This window comes from Cryptotermes secundus, unplaced genomic scaffold (genome assembly GCF_002891405.2).
Source record: "Cryptotermes secundus unplaced genomic scaffold, Csec_1.0 scaffold319, whole genome shotgun sequence".
Taxonomy (NCBI): Eukaryota; Metazoa; Arthropoda; class Insecta; order Blattodea; family Kalotermitidae; genus Cryptotermes; species Cryptotermes secundus.
Genome location: NW_019724587.1, coordinates 996,276 through 1,015,936, shown reverse-complemented (window position 1 = coordinate 1,015,936; position 19,661 = coordinate 996,276).

The following is a 19,661-nucleotide window of genomic DNA, read 5'->3' as shown; positions in this document are numbered from 1 at the left end:
TCAACTCTTGAATTAGACTCAGCTCACCTTAATTGCACCAGCATATACTACGATAGACAAAGTGCCAGAAATGTAAGAAAATCGATTTTAGTATAAATATCGCATACTTAGGACCATGAAGGCCCACCTCTTATACCTTACTTACTTACCCATGGAGATGAGCCCTTCTGGAGGAGAAGCAAATTCTGCAACTATTCAAGAATTTTCCAGCATCTTACGGAACCCGAAGATCCATTATCGTATTCACAAGAGCCCTCCACCGGGCCATATCCTGAACCAGATCAATCTAATCCATACAATCACATCCTACCGCTCCAAGATCCATTTTAATATTATCCACCCACCTACGTCTTTGTCTTCCCAGTGGTCTCTTTCCTTCTGGCTTTCCCATCAATATCCTGTATTCATTCCTTTTCTCCCCCATTCGTACTACATGACCTGCCCACCTCATCCTCCTTGACTTGATCATTCTAATTATACTTGGAGAAGAGTAAAAGTTATGAGGCCCCTCACTATGCAGTTTTCTCCAACCTCCTGTCACTTCATCCCTCTTTGGTCCAAATATTCTCCTCAAATAAATATCGCATAGATTTGTAGTATTAATATAAGACTACTTCAACAAAAATTTTCTCTCAAATTTATAATCGCCTCTAATTACTGGAAATAATAAATTTCCTTTTTTTATATATAGTAATTTATCTGTACAATTTAATCATTTTGTGTTTTTATTTATATGAAAGCTCTTATAATGTTATTAAATTTATTGAATTGAAATTCGAAATTGCGAATAAAGGCGGCAAGTTGACAAGGATTCCGCATTCTGATATCAACAGAATGATTAAAATACTAATTGAAGCAATATTTGATTAAACCTAATGATAATTAATTTTAATTAGTGTGGAACGTTTATGTTATAACCAAACTCTTTGTCCTTTTATAAATTACATATGTATTTGTAAAATTATGAAACGAGAAAAAACGCAAATGTTAGAGATATATTTCATTTTTAAAATTCCATCTTAATTGAAATGCATCATAATTGCACCAGTGAATCTTTGAGAGTGGTTATGGTTAGAAAAAAGAACATTTTAAAACTGTGAACACAACTAATACTCGTACATTAGAACTGAAAATTTTATGGATAATTTCACAGTTCCAATAAATAAATTTCCCTGGGATTGATTCTTCGAGTTACTAGTACTTCAAATATCTGTATGCGTGTTCTATAGGAAAACATGTAAAGGGGACCATACACGTATGAGTGACTCGCGAGGGCGGCTCGGCGAGCTTGACTCGGGAGCCGGGCTCGGATTAATTTCACCACAAACGCATGAGCTGACTCCCAACTTTGCGACCTACATACTGTCGAGTTTGGCTCATTGGAACCCGAGTCGAGTGGGACTCGCGTGCCAGATTCGTACGTGTATGGGCCCTTAAGTCTAGAACCATAGACAATTCTGTGAAAGTACGCAACATCGCCCGCACTCAGGAGCCACTGCAAGCATATATACGTGTATTTCATGCGACTCCTGCACTGCCAATAATGCTTGTACCTATGTACCTGACTTGTAAAAGCTGTATCAAAGCACCCGCACTTCCTATGGTTCCAGAATTTTAGGAAACATTGGGCATATTCTAATTACTAGCATAATCATTTTTAATAGTTGTTTATACGAAATGGATGAATTATATTAAAAATATGGACCAAGAAATTCAAATAATAAATATAACTTTAAGTGTCGACATTTATCTTCCACGCAATAACTCTTAATGAGGCTACAGCATCTACACTCTCATGTCGGTCACATTAGCCGCGAGGTCTAAGGCCTGAACTGTCTTCGCTCGCTCGGGCGCTGGAATCGTTGGTTCAAATCCCACTTAAGACATGGACGTTTGGCGCGTGAATGTGTTTATTCTGTGTCTGTGTTGTTCTGTGTTTGCATAGAGGCTTTGCGACGGGCTAATTAAACGTCCAAGGAGTCCTACTATCTGTGAAAAAGTATTACAGAATTGAATAAGAGACCTGGGCCCTCAGTGGCCTGGAAGACCCACTGAGAAAGAAATTTACACTCTTAGATAAAACTCTGACCACATAGTGTCATTTCACTTGTCCCTCCGTTCTTCGGTATGTTGCATATCCGAAATAATTCAACGGATTACAGTTAATATACTATCGTGGATTTGATATGCCTGTAGAAATGGTTAAAAAAGTTCTATCGCCTATTATATAATGCCGTCTAATGGTTCTTCTTGCTATGTGTTTCTTGCTGGTGACTAGCCTGACTTATTCTTCGACTTTAAAATATAAGCGATATTATCAGCTGAGAGTCAACGAGCTACGCGGTGTCACATCCCGAAATATATGTCTCTGCTTTAGTATTTCCGCTTTCACCAATCTTCAGTATGTTCACAGTATATATTGTATATGTATGTTGATAGTAAATGTGGTAGCTTTAGAGTTCCTTATTTTGCAATAACAGATTCGAAGCTGCAGTAACTGAACTTCAAGCACAATGAGAGCCTAAGAAATCGGAAAGGATCGCTTTTGCAAAACATGTGTAGGTGCTTCGACAAGGAATTCACCATTCGCCACTCCTACCAACTTCTTTACGATGCCCTTCATCTATGAACGAAAATTATGTGGATATCTTATTGATCTCTATCATTTTAGTATCTAAATGAATGAACTTCCAAGGATTATGTCTATTTAAGGGTTTAAACATAATTTGAAAATATCTGTCATGACGACACAACGAAAGGATCAGATATGTATTCCTTGGCCAAATAACTCTTTGATATCATGTTGTTCAGTGAAACCAATTTTTAATAAAATTAAATTTCCGATGTTCCATCAGGTAGACAGTAAAGAATGAGAAATTATTTGCATTTTGACAAAAAACTGAATTAATCTTGTGTACTAAAATTCCCTTCTGACTTGCACAGTCACACTGTCGAATAGCAGAATGAAGATGAATGCATTTGTCGTATCCAGGCGAAGAATTAAACTTCCCTATCTCAACTCACTTTCTCAAGTTCTCATAAAAGGCGGTTTGGTCACTTACTGAAAATGCAGAGATGGTGGGGTCTTTGTGTACTCATATTCTATAGGTTACCTGAGAAAGAAATGAAGTTTCAAGCTTCAGCCAACTTAATCCCCGAGTAAAGAGCCTTGTTTAAATGTCAATGGGGGGTTATATTAGGTCCCACTGTCATTGTGAATGTGGTGGAGCAAGGAAAATTTTCAAAAAAGCTTACAATATCATTATCAGAAAATTAAAGAACAGGTGTGGGCGAACAGAAATAAGGTTGTAAGATTTGAGGCTTTCACGGCGGTGACTATGAAGGAAGCAGTCTTCTGGGATTTGGCACCGTGTATATGTGGTGTTAACCGACGTTTCGGACTGCTTTTACCGGTTCTCACGGTCTCTTCGCTTGCAGATTTCTTATATTTTTTCTTCTAACCTGAAGATGGAGGCGATACGTTCCTCCGAAACGTCGGTTAACACCACATATACACGGTGTCAAANCTTTCACGGCGGTGACTATGAAGAAAGCAACTGCTTTTACCGGTTCTCACGGTCTCTTCGCTTGCAGATTTCTTATATTTTTTCTTCTAACCTGAAGATGGAGGCGATACGTTCCTCCGAAACGTCGGTTAACACCACATATACACGGTGTCAAATCCAAGAAGACTGCTTTCTTCAGAAATAAGGTTTTTGTCCAATATAACTAAAGTCAGAAATGTACAGTCATCATAAATATATGAATTGGAGATAATTACACTCCCGCGTGCTTCATCGCCGAGAGACAAGTAGGCCCTATCAGTTCCATAATTTTACTTCATACACTCAAAGAGTTCCACGCAGTGCTGGATACTTCATCCAAATCCATCTCATTTTTATCCACATTCCAACTCCCCTGCACATTCCCAAGCTCTCTCTCTCTCTCTCTAATCAGATTAAAGGGGAAAATCGCTTTCAACTACGCACATCTCTGACTGTGTATGAACGGATGGGTACACATAAGCATTATTGTAAAGTCAGTTGTCAAAATCCGCTAGCAATTCCGCAAAAGAGTGACATGCTTAATTCCTCTCCAAAACCACAGAGTTTCTGGATGCAGGAACGCTGTTCCGATAAACGTACGTCACGCCATGTCTGGTAAGCAAAAGCTAAGCCATGCGGACACGGAACAGAGAATGCGTATGAAGCAGTTCTGTGCGCAGAGAGGCGTTTCTATACTACGGCGCAGTCTTCTTGAATATGTCACATAAGTTGGCAATGGAGTCACTTAGAAAACCAAGTTTAGACCTAGAGGGTTCCATTGGAAATGCATGTCAGATTTGTACTATGATATTTATCTATCTATGGCTCTATAGCTTCTATGGACCTTGGCCGCTTTTTCAGTTTCTTAATCTATATACAGGCGATAGGACATTTTGGACGGGGGATCAGCCCGTCGCAAGGCCGCTACCTACACACAGAACAACGCAAACTCAGAATACACACAGACATCCATGAATGAAGTCACAAGTGGAATTCGAACTCATGATCTCACTGTTTGAGAGGGCGAAGACGGTTCATATCTTAGCCCACGCTGTCACTGTGATCGGCACTCTGATAACTATGATAATTTAATTATGTAAATGGAATATAAACACTTGTGAGATGAGCTTGTAACTATTCACGAAATGGACATCAAAAATTAGATACGTTCAGAACCTTCAAAGTGACTCTCCGTATACAAGTCTTTACAAAGGATACAATCACCCTTGCGCTTATTGATCACGCCACAGAGGTGTATAGATGGGTAAAGGTAAAGCTTTCTTGAATTCTTCTTAAAATCGGCACCACATGGTGGTGAATGATCACGTTAACGCTCCGACTACCTTATCCCTGAGAACTTATCACACACGATACTCACTGGGCAGGGGTATGGGTGATACCTCAGCCGAACTGAACGCTGTGACTCTCCCGGGATTAGAGCTTTAGCCGTCCAGCCCGTAACAGACTTCGCTTGTAACTAGGCTCACAATGAAAGACTTTGGATTTCGCTTCACAAGGAATGGAACACGTTTACTAAAACGAGTTGACAAAGTTTACTTCGCTCTACAGTAGACTTCGTTTACCAGCATTCTGAAGGACTGAACTAATTCTCAATACAGCCTATTTCAATATGTTTCCGAGTTTAATTTAGTCCAGGGACCCTTATATACACAAAAGTTTGTTAAGGAATCAGCAACAAAATCAGCAACAAAAATATATGAAGCTAAGAAACTAGACCAAAAAATATGTAAGGATAATAATGAATAAATGTTAAACAAGGATATCAGATCAATATATTAATTGCACATATATAGAAACAAAAAATACATTTCACGTATACAAAAATTAAGCTTGGAAGCTATAATGTCACATATATGTAATTATTATTGCGATGAGTATTTTCTCTTACTCATAAATATTTTCTATGCTTTTCTTAATGTTGGAAACATGAATTATCAATTCTGGTACCTCATTTAGTCTCTATCGGTGTTATGTTATCACTTTTTGTTCGCGTTGTTATATTCAGGGCTGCCGGAGAAGACCATTTGGGAAACACTGCATTAAATCAAAAGAATTTCATAAAAAGTAAACCTTTATCAAGAACACTATTAATGCCATAAAAGAAATTATGTTGCATGACACTTTAAGACGATGGCTATTGAATCCCACAGCGGATTTAAAAACCTTAATTATACGAGTCATATATATCTAGTGTCCATTTTTCCCAATTTATTTACTTAGGAACAAAATCATGAACGATTTCCATGTTACAAATTCTTATTTCAGTTCTCTGTTGCAAAGTAAAGGGAGAAAATCTGAAAGGAAGAGATCATTTGGGGAATATAAGATAAAAGATAATAACAAAATGAGTCAGGAAGAAGAAGGTTGTTCGTGGCTAGACCGTGGCTAGACTGAAGTCATCTTCCTCAAGATGGTGCTCAGTTGAAAGCTCACTAAAAACATGGCAATGAAACATAACGTTCCTTAAAATTGTTGAAATATCGAGGTCACTTATGTGATTATGAGTCTGTAGAAAGCAGCCTGTTCTTTGCAGTTGTTTAGTTTATTAATTTACGTTTACCATTATAAAAGCACCTGAACGCGTGCGTAACCAGACGTGAACTGCCTGTTTGTATGCGACATGCCACCGACTCCATTAAACTATTTAAAGGTTCTATGGCGTCGGCTTAGCGTAAAAAATGCTATTATATATATTCACTGCCGAATTTTCTAAATCTCAAGCAGCTGTTATATTTTGAAAGGATAAAATTACTAAAATAAAACCTCGATGGAAGGTACACTAACATGCAACTAGACAAATAATTGCCTAACACTTCTTGGAGCGATATGCGATCTTATAAAGCCTAGAGCCGAAATCATCCTGTGCAACTGTTTGGGTCTTTCGACCGATCGCATCAGGCGCGTCTACCCAGGCTGGGAAAAGCTAATGGTCAGTCCCAGAAGACTTCCTTAACTAGGAGATTCAGTCACCAGATCCCAGTAGGTGCTCATGTGGTTAGGAATGGTAACCCCCCCGATCTTTTTCACAAAATGGGGAATTTGTAATCAGTTTATAGAGCGAAACTGCAGAACATTTATCTGTCTGTTGACTTATTTATTCACCTACCTAATTCTAATGCATTTCTCCGTAAACCCGAGTAATACGTTCGAGAGCAAACTATCTGACTCCATGGAGCTGAGTCCTTCTTGAAAACCCCACAGTCGTTCAGCTACTGAAAAATTTCACAACATTCTATGACACTCGAAGTTTCATTACGGTGTTCAAAAGAGCTCGCCACTTGACCCTGTCCTGAGCCAGATGAATACAGTCCTAACACTCTAACCATTTCCTCTAAAACCTACTTTCATATTATCCTCCAACCTGCTTATTGGTCTTCCTAGTGGTCTCTTTATTTTGAGAGCAAACGAACAAAAACTAGTCCTTCTATACTTCACACAAAAACACATCAATCGACTAGCTTTCAGTACGAAATACTGATATTTCAATATTACACTCCCGTATTATAAATGATGTGCAAGAATTGAGGCGTGTAACCGGTATACTCATGAGCGTCCACTGAGGAAAATATCAGAATTTGAATTTCAAATGATACTGAAAAAAAATTGCATATTTGAAATATCGAATATTATTTTATAAATCTAAGAATATAGAAAATAATTATAAGCAATCATTCTAGTTAACTACAATGCAAGCTACTTAGATTTCACTCCCATATACGTCATATGCTGGATGCATGAAATGCATAAAATAACGCGAAAGAGCAGTTGTATTGGCCCTTCTCCCAAGTATAACATCTCTAAAATAGCCAAGCACATCGAATGAAAATTTTATTGGAACTATATTACAGAAAATTTTATAGTTAATTTAATTCTTCCTCGCCTAGGTGTAAACAAAACCCCAGTTTTGCACGAAGGCAAAATCAAACACCATAAATTACTCCACAGTCTGTTTGGTAACTTGGTATATGAAAAATAATAAAGATCCCCTTAAGACCTACAAGAGTTATTAGAATATTCTTAGATACTTTGAATATTAACGAAATACAATGAAAAGTACTCAACGTGTAAATATACTGTAATTAAATCTGTGATTACTGATTTGCAATTAACGAACATTAAGGCCAATGGAGAATTCAAGATGACATGAAACACATTTGAGAACTACATACTCGTACGTACGAGAGTACTATATTGAAATTGTTCTTTAGGGTTTTGTTAAAACAGAGAAACATAAGAGGTTTTATTTACTGTTAGTAATAAAATCAATATAAATTAAAAATCGTCTGGAATTCACTCTCTTTCAAATTTTTTACTTATAGCGAACACTATGAGTACTCAGCTGTAGACAGGACAGCTTAGCTTGACAATGCTACGGTAGTACAAACATTAGATTTCTAATTGTGAATTGAACGGAATATTTTGAAGGGGAAATCATCAGATAACTGAAAGCAAGTAGTGGTCATTTAAGCACTTCGTAGTAAATTTAGCAATTATGTAAATAACAAAAAAGCACGATCAAATAAAATACATCGAAACAAAAAAACAAAACTAAAGTAAATAGAAAATTAGAGCTTCTTCTCTTTAAAACAACAAAAAAATAAAAAAAAAGAATAAATCGATGATAAAATAAACAGAAAATTAAAACGTCCTCTCTCAAAATAGGGGAAAACAACGGAAAAAAAGAGAAACCTCGGCTCTCAGGTCATCAAAGGACACTAAAAGACTGCTCACACTTCTCTGTTACTTGCTTCTGTCAACTTCTCTTCACTCTCAGCTGTCATACATCATTCTCTGCATCCTCCAGTCATTACAGTCTGAATCGTCTCAAAGATACTGGGGACGACATTTGGAAGTTCGCCTAACATAAGTGTTTATTTTAGATTAGCATATAAATACTTAAGGACGAACTCATAGTTTCTTAGAATTGCTGCCGATCTAAACCTTTTAGCATGGCAATCAGCATTTCCCTACCATATGCACGAAATCAACCCCTACACAGCAGTGGCATTAAGTCTTCTTGTCAAGCTGTATTTACGTATCAGAACACAAGATAACGTTATCAATAGCGCGGCTTAACCAGAGATACTGACTGGCTTCTCTTTAAAACAACAAAAAAATAGAGCACCGCCTACGTATCGCTAGAGCGTACATGCAGCTGTTCATACGCCTAGAGCTGAATTTACAACACAAGAACTACAATAATAATGAACATGGATGAAATAGTATTATACAATAATGAACATGGATGAAATAGTATTATACATCTTATGTTAAAAGATTCCATATAGAACAGTGTTTCAGTGTTAGTGTGTGTGGAAGATAGCCAAGGAAAGATCCTTGTGTAAAAACTTCGTGTGTGATTTGAAGACTTTAATTATTTGTAATACTTGCAGTGTGTGTGTGTGTGTGCAACAGTGAATTATGACCTGTGTGTAACTCAGCCATGGTGCTGTATTTAAGCGTATTTAAGAGAGGTTGTAACCAAAGTGCCAACAAAACCAATCATCTGAACTAGAACCCGTCATTCGCGCCACGCATACCACCATACACGTGGCAATATAATCTAGTCACACATCTTACTTCTGTTTAAATGGATGCTATCCAATAAGAAATAATTCTAAAATAACCAGTCTTTCAGAAAACACGGAAGGAGAGTACACCATTCTTACGCAGAGGGCATAATATTACTTCGAGAGACAGATATAAACTGTGAGATGTAACATGAGAATTCTTCGCCTTTACACTCATTTTCTTTTGGTATGAGGAGCTGTCCAGTGTAAACATGTTGAATACAAATAATCCAGTTACCGTATTTATAGGGCCTTACAAGTTTCTGTCCTTCTGGGCTATATTCAGACGCTCGATAATAGAAGGAGCTCGCTTTACAACTGCTGTAGAACTTAAGGCAATCATAAAGTAAAATGTAAAGCTATCCCTGTAACAGGCCGTGGAGGTCCATAGGTTTGTGAGCCGTCGAGGTTCCCACATTTTCTAGACAATCGGCTAACAGATAGCCTTATGCTCTGACCGCCCTTTACCACCAGAAAGATTCCTGATACTAATTTCTGTTAGATGTTGAGTTAGCATCACAGCCATAGGGCGGCCGGAAGGATTCGGTCAATTGGAAAAATCCAATGCATCGGGAAGAGAACGCGTGACCTTCCGGCTTGTAGCATAGTGCCTCAACCAACTACACAATCGCATGCACCGTAATCATAAGGAATAGAGTAATAAATAATGAAATACGTTAAAATCCTTTAAAATGTTAACTGCTAAATTATTAAAGATATATAATAATTTATATTAGAGTAAATGGAATATTAAACATTAATTCTGGAAAACAAATGAGGATGGAAGTGTAGCCATACCACTGACACCACCAGCTTTATTTGCAATTAAGTTTTTTTTATAGTAATTACGCATAGGCTGTAGTAAGGAACATTCAAGGGTGATATAGCCCGATTCTCAATTTAAAGAATACGGCCTGCTTCACTGCTACAAAGACAGGGCAGGAAGCACCCCGCAGAGTTTTCCAGGAAATTCAGTTCGAAAGTTGACCGGCGGGATCCTCTGGTAAAGTTACACTTGACAGGTTTTGAACCCCGTAGGTCAAAAGTGGGAAGGCCCGCAACCCACGCTACTGGAATGATTTTTCAAGCAACTGTCAAAAAGTGCGTTAGGTCATCAAGGGGGAGAGTCCCTTGAAGCAAGAAGATGATTTGAGCAGTGGGAATTGGAGTAAACTCCCAAAATTCGAATTGTTCCAATCAGCCGAAATTAAGGTAGTATCTTGCAGGCGGAGCTGAAGCTGTGAAGACTTCTTGCCTCAAAGCAGAGTCAGTCTGCTGAAGGAGTCGCCGAATAACTCACCAAGGATCCGGCCGCAAAAATTAGTGTGATTACAAGTTTGGTTTAAGCGTTTAAGTTGAAAGTAAAATTATTTTGAAGTGTGTTACCAGAAAAATTGCCAGTCATATTAAGTAGATTCTCATGTCAGAATCTACTTAGCATAAGAACAAATGTTATGGACTGAAATATTAAAAGCGTTCTTTAGCCGGTGTTGTGTAGTGCTTAGCATTAGTCACTCTTGCCTGCCCGCTAACGCGAGGCCTGGATCCACCTGAGACTGGCTCTCATTGCCCTAGTGCTAAACCAGTATCTATCACCTGTAGTTACCGGTTCATCCCCACTTTTCCTTCTTGAATAGTGAGCCATTGTAATAAGCTTCCTGGAGCCCATCCTTCACTGGAAGCTGTATCATGTAAACTGCCAACATCCACAATAACAACAAGAAGGGGGAGAAGAGGTGGCTAAGAAGGACGCAGCAGCAATCTGCAAACTCGACATACCAACAGGTGAGAGGGAACGGTTAGAAAGAAGTCGCTCCCAAAGGTGGGCAGTGAAGAGCGGTTACAAAGAGAAGTGGCGACCAGGAACGGGTGGGTCAATATGATTATAGAAGTTCATATTTCAAAATTTGGTTAGTAAACCAACGCTAGTTGATGGAAAATAACACTGAACTACGTACCGAGGCAGCACAAAAGGGATTATTGGAAAAACTGAAAACATTCGACAGCAATTTGGTGAAGATGCGAGCAGATCATTCACGAAATTGGGAAGTGACATCAGAAGAGGGGAGAATTTGTGTAAACGGTACCAACAGGTACCCTACCCAGATCGCTGATAGAATATTGACCCAAGCACAAAGTGGCCAAGGGAAGGTCTAGGATTAGATGGAAGAAACAATAATGTGCTTGGCCTCGGAACGCGGACACAGGAGCAAATTATTGTGACGATGGAAAAGAACGAATCTTTTAAAAGCTCAACATTTACGCTAATCACTACAGGCCCATCAATGGGCATCCCATGAGCAGAGTGAAATCTAAATCCTGATCCCAGATAGCGGGGTATTTGAAAATCATAGCGACCTAACAGGAAGACCTCACAGAGACTGGAACAAACTGATGCAATTTTATTGATTCGTAGTTCATTTAACTAGTCAGTAACAGAGTGTCGATAATAGTGAATACTGATTTTAAAATGATGCAGGATGAAGTGGTCGTGACCTAATGTAAAACAATATCTCAGAATTTGCCTTGAGGAACTAAATAAACCCACGAAACAAATAAGAAAACCAGTCACACTGGACGGAACTGTTTTACCTTTTTATAATATTGTTAGTGTGACGGACCAGAATGAAACAAACCACGAAAACCCTTTCTCACTGTAGTTGGTGCAAACCGAGATATGAGGTGGGCACATTCGAAATATAAGACATAAAATCTTCCGCTTGAGCCAATTTACTTGTTAAGTTACCTTATTAATTATTTCTCTTTGCTGGTTGTTTCAAATTTCAGCCACTTTTAGTTGGTCCAATTTCTTTTCTTAAGCTCTTAAATTGTTCTATTTTCTTTTTCCCCTAAATGAAAGGCTGATGGAATGAAATAACTTTGTGTACAGAGAGCTTAAAAGTCAAAGGGATGAAGGATGAAAGTGCCTACCAAAAGAAGATGATGAAGCAGACTTAGTGAAGTTCAAATGAAGTCTGTACACGGTTTGGCTCTTTCGCCAGAACTCCGCCCGCCCGCTGTACATACTGCGGGCCAGGTCTCTGGAGTGTAACTCCACGGTATAGCGAGGCTCTCCAGGGATACACACCTGCCGACTCCTACACCACCACATGCTCCTGAGTGCACACGGTCCTGCACTTCTCAGTCGTACACTGATGATAACCAACAGAACTAACGGAGTTTGCTTTCCAGTCTTTAATCTGACGTCCTACAAATTAAGTGCTCTTTCAGGTCATGAAGAACCCATCCCAAATAATTTCCCATGGTACTCGACGTCAGATCTCCGGGAATCTAGAATAAAGACCCACAGATAATAGTACCCTCCCATACATGATATCACATAAAGCGACTGGTTTCATTAAATCTAAATTCTTCCTTGGAATTGGAGCAATATCTCTTCAAAACAACTGGGCTACATGCATTCATCAACCTTCTGGAAATTATTCAACGTCGCCAGTCTTTACTTGAAATGACGTTTAGGAGATTGGAATCTGTCTCGCTCCTCAGGTGGAAACCCTGCTCTCTTCGGACCAGTCGATAGAGCCAATACCATTTCCAGACACCATCAGTAAGACAAGACACGACATTTAAACCATTGAAGACAGAAAATAAGCCTGGAAGTTCAGAGTAGATGATAAATTCAACCACATACATGAAACCTTGCACCTATGGCCGTGCATAAGATTCTGGCCAGACTCCAACTAAAAATTGAAGCTGAAAGAATTCAGACATATTAAACAAGAAATTGACTCTAGGGAATGGTTGGTTCTATCAATTGCGACCAACAGGATAGGCTTCACACATGAGGATGGAGACAGAGTCCAGCCTAGACAACGTAATTAAAACAAAAATTAGGATGATGGATAAAGACCAAGAAGTTTATAATTGTTTTAATACACAACTGTCAAGAACATTCAGATCAAATACGCTGTTTTTCCACTAAATTGTCCTGTTGTTTGTCACGAAAAATAANTTTTATGTATTTCTATGTTATGTGATGGGAAGTCGGTTCATGGGAAGCAAGTAAAACCCAGTGGAGAGGCGACGTTTCTCTTCTGGAAAAATGACCAGAGTAGAGAGAATTTGTTTGACGGATAAAATAAGTCAACAATTTTTACCATGACGCACACACCAACGCACGCACGGTGTACGTATATATATATATATATATATATATATATATATATATATATATATATATGTGTGTGTGTGTGTGTGTGTGTGTCTACACAAATTATCGCCATTAACAATGTTTCATAATTTGTGTTACTCAGAAGTATTGTTGTCAATATTTTGGCATGTAGACCCATTGTTAGGCAACGACCGTGAACCAAATTAGAGGGCGGCGGTTTCTAGGCAACTGCCCTTAAATAACAACGGAACAGCTGTTTTTTGTGTGTGGCCCGTGCCGGAAAGTTGTAAGCAGGATAGTCAGTTCAGTCAGTTGAGTTGAGTTGAGATGAGTTGAGTTAAGTTGAGTAGAGGTGAGTTAGTTGGTTGGTGAATTAGTGTGTTAGTTAGAATGTCGCTGCAGTTCAGTCGTGAGCTGTTGCCGTTTGAAGTTGGAAGCTGAGGCCGGGGACAGTTCGGGTACCCAGAGAAATGAGAATGTCCATAGTTGAGGGCCGCTATCAAGCAACGGTTAGTGAAGACTGTAAGAGAATGCAGACACTAGTCCATGTGTAACCGTAAGTTGTAATGTGTAGTCCCACACTGTATCAAAGAGTGCAGTAAATCCGATCACCAATCAAACCCCTTCTAGTCACTATCACGTAACAACATTTATACAGAAATATGTTTGACAGACTCAAAAATGTTCGTTTCAACATCAAACATAAACCAGAACGCGAGAAAAGTTGTAATAATTAACGCTTGGAATACAAAAGTCCTGAGAAGTCTTTCGCTCCTGTCGTTAAAGAGCAAAAACTTTCCTTTTTGAGTTATATATTGATGTAATCCAGCACCTGGCGATTTTATGTTGCTTTTGTGTCACCTCAAACAGCTAACTGGTGATATGACAAATTTTTTCATAAGATAAATGCAGTGAGTGTTTCGTAGCAATGAATGTGATCAGTCTTTTTGGAAGTGATAACGAGTTGTTTGGGTGGCAAGTGCCAATGTTTGGTAGGTACCTGGAGATGGAGACAAAAGTTTCCTTTCAAACGATGCAACCTACGTACCAAGCTATATGGCGTCATATCTCGAAATAAACTAGTCTTCACTTTCATCATAAACTGTTTCAGTTATACGAGTATCTAACTACACCGAAATAATCCACAAAGAAATTACTATAATTGGCCAAAATAAATACAGCCGTTTTAAAGTCTCTTCGGATTCTGAAACTTGTTATTCTTGTAGAAATTGGTCGCATTTCGGAGAAAACGCTTCCATCTTAAACTCTTAATATTGTGATATGAGGCCCGAAAGCGGGAATAGTGAAGTTTGAATAAATGTTCGCTACTAGGCTACGACTTGGTAAACACGTTCCCGGGGCAACGAATGCGCAAACAACAATCTTGTAACTTCCGTTGCTATGCAACGGCGCTGCAAACACGCCTTCCCAGCAATAGAAAGGCTGCGTTTTCGGCGCGGTCCATGCAAAGTGGCTATAAATAAGGGTCCAGTTGAGAAGAGTTAGTTATATTTCGAGACGCCAGCCTGCCAGGATATTAACTTGGGAGCAGAGGAACTGAGTCGAGTCTTCGGAAATGGCAGTTGCAGAATAATGGCAATAAAAGAATTAGTTATGAAAGGAAGACGTCATGTGTGATTTGTAGTGACAGCGAGACTGATATAACTACTGTGGGGAAATCCGTTGCCAGGATACGACTAGTGAAGACTGACAGTGAACTGTAAAGTGTGTAGAACAACAATAGCACTGTATTTGCCTGTAGTTCCGAGTGGTGTGTATATGGTGTCAATAATTCCAAACATCCAAACCAAGACCCGCCTATAATTTACGCACAGCCCCTACATCGTAACAATAACAAAAGATATAGAAATTATACAATGTCATGGATAAACAAAGTTTCCAATTACTTTAATGATGTTCGTTAAACACCCCGCATGCTAATTATAAGTGCGAAACGTGTGCACTATAGCTTAATGCGAATATCGAGTTCTGTTTCACTTTGTTCATTACCATCCCACGAGGCAAGACTACGAAAGTGTCTGCCTCTAGTTCATGCTTACACACATACACATTCACATCTCCATGTATATAGACTTCTAGGCAAACAAATCCGATATGGGACCTCTCAGTCTGTTGCCTTGTTCTGCCTGTGTGACGTCACTCTTGCTTTTATGTAATGGAGACCTAATCCTCTCAGGCGTGTCACAGTATATAAACTAGTCTCAGTAGTGTCTCTAACTTACAGCTACAGCCGATGCCCCGATATATTAAAAGCTTCAATAAAGTTCTGGATCTATATTTGATTTATCTGAATTCATATTACTACGTTGGCTCCTCTAACATCGACGGGATACTGGCTGGAGGTCCTGGGTTTGATTCCCGGCAGAAATGAAACATTTTGCTTTACAGCATCCCGACTGTTTCCGGGGCGCATGCAGCCTCCTATCCAACGAACATCAGGCGAATGTTTTCACGGGAGTAAAGCAGCCAGGTTGTGAAGCTGACCTCTCACCTCCATCTATGCCGAGGTCAAGAATGGAGAATATATATCTCATACACGCACCTTAATGGCATGGTACTTAATTAAATACAGCAACAAATTTACATTTTTTACCTTAACCACTTACCGCAGAGGGGCACTGGCGTCGAATGAGATTGGAACAAGACCAGTAACGACGAAAATGACAGTTTGATTATCATCGAATTTTATGAGAGGATCATTACGCTTAGCGACGCTGAAAGAACACGCAGTGCCCTCTTCAAGGCAGTACGCCCGGATTTCATATGGAAAGGCTGAGGAAAACGACGATAATCTATAGTTATGGAAGTAGGTGTCCAGGGAGAAATGTCAGCCGGAAAGTTTCCGAAGAGAAATCAGAACGAAGCGCACGCCGTAGAGTCCGTTGAAATTCAACCGATGTTTCGGAGCAACATATCGCCTTAATCTTCAGGATCTAAAAATAAGCCAAATAATAACCCTGCGTGAAAGCAGGTGGAAACCTTTACAGATTACCACCAATTTGGGAACAACAGGAGAAATCATGAAACATTCGAAGTTACATTTGCAATATGCATTTCATTATGCACCATTTCAAACAAATGTGAGTACATTTATTGCTTTACCTTGTCAGACATCGTCTTTTATATTCATCATAAAACCTGAAATGAGCATTGATTAAGCTCTCCTACCTACTGACCGAAATATTTTTAATTTGTTATAAAATTGGTTAAATAAATGTTCAATACTTTCCTCACCATGTGGTCTTTGAAGTTCTTGAAATACATTTTCATATTACATCACACATAATATACCGCCCTTTTTCTCTGGCCAATTTTTTACACACCAGAATATTTCGTTTATAACTTATATATGATATAAGCATCGTTTTGATACGTACTGATATTAACAAGAAGATATATCGCACGACACAAACTTTGCGAAAGAACAGAGAAACAAAATACAAGGCATCTTGAACCGAAGAGGAGAAGTATAGAGTATGGATGCATAGAAAAGAGGCACTCAGCAGTCGAAAAAATATGGCAGTGTAGAGTTTCAAAGAAACATAAAAATGGAAAGAAAACATTTTGATCCTGCAAATCGAGAAGAGGGGCCCATTTCTGAGACATCCAGATCTCCAGGCAACATAATTCTATTTCTCTCATGTAGAAACTAATAAAAATAGATCCCTTTCTGAAATAAGTTCACTTTCATAATAATAATATATTAAATTAATTCGTGAGTTTATACAACGAAAATGTGACATGCTGGTTCACATCGGCGGCCACGGTTCACTTCCCACATATCGCTCAAGAGTTCCAGAACGCCGTGTGCTTCTTTACCACCAAACGATTATTCTCAGTTAAATGAGCTAATTAAGGGTTCGACGGACATTTTCAGGCAAAATGTAGCAGCAGGTTATTCGACGTATATAAGGGTCCGTCACTAATAATGGTTGCTGAGAGAAGGGAAAGATGCTCTAAATGCTATAATATACTTTCGTGAAGAACGCTCCGCTAAATTACTCCCTCAGTTTAGCTGAGATTTAATATTGTTAAAGGTAAATCAAGCCGGTCACGGTATCCGAGCAATCTAAGGCATGTACTGTCTTCGCTCGCTTCGAAAACGGGGATCGTGGGTTCGAATCCCACTCAGGGCATGGATGTTTAGTTTGTGTGTGTGCGTCTTTCTGTGTTTGTGCACAGGTAGAGGCCTTGCGACGAGCTGATCACCCGCCCAAGAAGTCCTATCGAATATGTAAGATCTAGAAAAACCGAAGTGAACGGAGAAGTTCATGGAGGTACGCCTAGGCCCACTGGGGCTGTAGTGCCAAGGAAAAAAAAAATAGGTAAATTAAGTCGGTCACGGTAGCCAGGAGGTCTGAGGCATGTACTGTATTCGCTCGCTCCGAAACCGTGATCGTGGGTTGGAATCTCACACAGGGCATGGATGTTTGGTGTGTGTGTGTGTGAGTTAGTTCTGTATTTGTGTTGTCCTGTGTTTAGGTATAGACATTGTGACGAGCTGATCACCCATCCAAGGAGGCCTACCGTCTGTAAAAATGATCAATGAATCTGAGAAATGAACCCTATGCCCCAAAATTGGAGCGAAGATGAAGGAAAAAATGGGTAAATTGAAGATTGATATATCATAATATTTATATCCATACAAAGTTCAGAATGTGAGATTTGGACTCTCAGGCCGTTCTCACAGATCACGCCTCAATACTGAACCAAATAAATTATATCATAAAATTACTTTAAAATTTACTTTATTACTGTCTATCGTTCCATCAAGATTGTCCTATATAGTCATTTTTCTTCCAGATTTTTAGACAAAATTTTTGTAAGCACTTGACATTTCCCGAAACAAGACATGCCACTTATCCAGCCCATATTTTCTGCCTTCATTTGGCAATCCTAACAATATTCAATATAGAGCAACAAATCATGGAACTTCTTTTAATACGACGTTCTTCCGTACTTCTTGTCTTCTTAGACTCGTACATGTATATACTCGTCAGCGCAGTGATTTCCAAAAACATCAGACTCTCTGGGTTGTCATACGCGTATGGGCACATGTACAAGTATACACTCGTCAGGGCAGTGATTTCAAAACCATTAGACTCTGTGGGTTGTCACACGCGTATGGGCACATGTACAAGTATACACTCGTCAGGGCAGTGATTTGAAAACCACCAGACTCTGTGGGTTGTCACACGCGTATGGGCACATGTATACATGTACAAGTATACACTCGTCAGGGCAGTGATTTCAAAACCATTATACTCTGTGGGTTGTCGTACGCGTATGGGCACAAGAACAAGTATACACTCGTCAGGGCAGTGATTTCAAAACCATTAGACTCTGTGGGTTGTCACACGCGTATGGGCACATGTACAAGTATACACTCGTCAGGGCAGTGATTTGAAAACCACCAGACTCTGTGGGTTGTCATACGTGTAAGGGCACATCTACACTTGTACAAGTATATAACTCGTCAGCGCAGTGATTTCAAAAACATCAGAGTCTGTGGGTTGTCATACGCGTAGGGGCACATGTACAAGTATACAACTCGTCAGGGCAGTGATTTCAAAAACATCAGACTCTGTGGGTTGTCATACGCGTATGGGCACATGTACACTCGTACAAGTATACAACTCGTCAGCGCAGTGATTTCAAAAACATCAGACTCTGTGGGTTGTCATACGCGTATGGGCACATGTACACACGTAAAAGTACTTGTAATTTAACTGAAGACCGTAATAAATCGAAATTTGGTTAATGAGGAAAAGATAAAGTTACATTCGGATAATTTGTGTTATCGTTGATTTTATAACTTTTTCTTCTGATGTTATGTCCGAAAATTTAAAGTTAAAAAAATATAGAACTGCAATTTCTTCCTAGTTTCGTATGGAGGTAAAATTTTTCCTCTGATGTTAAGGGAAGAACACTGACTGAAGGAGTATGGGAATAAGGTATTTTCAAGGGATTGTTGTATGCACAAACAAAGGGTTCTTAAACATTTATAACAGGTTTCGTGAGTGAAGGAATGAAATGCAACAATACAATTCTGCATTCGAGGAGTATTTTCTATTATTTAGCTTCAAATTGTCCAATCTCCTATATTTATATACATTATATAAAAGTATATAAGTAAGTATATATAACTCAGCCTTTAATAGAAATGAGTACCAAGAATATTCTTGGGGGTAAAGGGCGGCCGGGGTGTAGGGCTGACAACCTTGCCGCCATCTATGAGCCGATTGTCTATAAAATGTGGGAACCTCAACATCTCACAACGCTATGGGCCTTCACGGCCTCTTAGAGGGATACATTTACTTTACTTACTTTATATATTGAAATATACGAAGGGGGACCCAAAAATAACCGGAA